We start from the raw sequence: 1,286 nt of genomic DNA, 5'->3' as shown, positions 1-1,286 counted from the left end.
AAGAAAAAGGAAATATTGCCACCGGAAGTTATTCTGTTTGCGCACGCGCAAATGAGCTGATGGTACGCTGATGGTACGGATCGTGCTTCCGGTACGGATCAGGTAATGACAGGCATTAATAGAAGCATTAGCCACATTAGCATTAGTATTAGCAGGGTTACTAGTTGGAATTAATAGCAGAGTTAGCTTCATTAGCATTATTAGCAGCGTTAGCATTATTAGTAGTGTAGCAGCATTAGCATAGCTGCTAGTTGGCATTATTAGCAGTGTTTGCATTGTTACTAGTTGGCATTAATAGCAGAGTTAGCTTTATTAGCATTACAAGAAGCGTTGGCATCATCACTAGTTGATATTATTAGTAGTGTAGCAGCATTAGCATAGTTACTTGTTGGCATTATTAGCAACATTGACATTGTTACTAGTTGGTATTAATAGCAGCGTTAGCCTAGTTAGCCTCATTAGCAGCATTGGCATTGTTATAGGTGACATTATTAGCAGTGTTATCTTCATTAGCATTACTAGCAGCATTACTAGTTGGCATTATTAGTAGTGTTAGCCTCATTAGCATTATTAGCACTATTACTAGTTGGTTTTATTAGTAGTGTAGCATCATTAGCAGCGTTACTAGTTGGCATTATTAGTGTAGCCTCATTAGCAGCATTACTAGTTGGCATTATTACCTGTGTTTGCATTGTTACTAGTTAATAGCAGAGTTAGATTTATTAGCATTATAAGAAACGTTAGTATCATTACTAGTTGACATTATTAGTAGTGTAGCAGCATTAGCATAGTTATTAGTTGGCATTATTAGCAACATTGGCATTGATAGGCTCATTAGCCTCATTAGCAGCGTTAGCATTGTTACTAGGTGGCATCATTTGTATCTCTGCTTCTGTCTCCTTGAACCCCAGTCGGCCTCAGCAGATGGCCACTCACACAGAGCCTGGTTCTGCTGGAGGTTTCTTCCTGTTAAAAGGGAGTTTTTCCTCTCCACTGTTGCTAAAAGCATGCTTAGTGTGAGTGATTTTGTTTGGGTCAATGAGTCGATGCAATCAACTGGTTTTCCTTAGATAGAAAACCTTGAATCAATTTGACTCTATGATCTGGTTGAACTGTAAAGTGCCTTGAGATGAATTGTGTTGTGAATTGGCGCTATATAAATGAACTGAATTGAATCATTAGCAACGTTGACATTGTTACTAATTGTATTAATAGCAGCGTTAGCCTCATTAGCAGCATTAGCATTGTTATTAGGTGACATTATTAGCAGTTATCTTCATTAGCAT

This window comes from Cyprinodon variegatus, unplaced genomic scaffold (genome assembly GCF_000732505.1).
Source record: "Cyprinodon variegatus isolate N-32 unplaced genomic scaffold, C_variegatus-1.0 Scaffold189, whole genome shotgun sequence".
Taxonomy (NCBI): domain Eukaryota; kingdom Metazoa; phylum Chordata; class Actinopteri; order Cyprinodontiformes; family Cyprinodontidae; genus Cyprinodon; species Cyprinodon variegatus.
Note: the sequence above shows the minus strand (reverse complement) of the source record.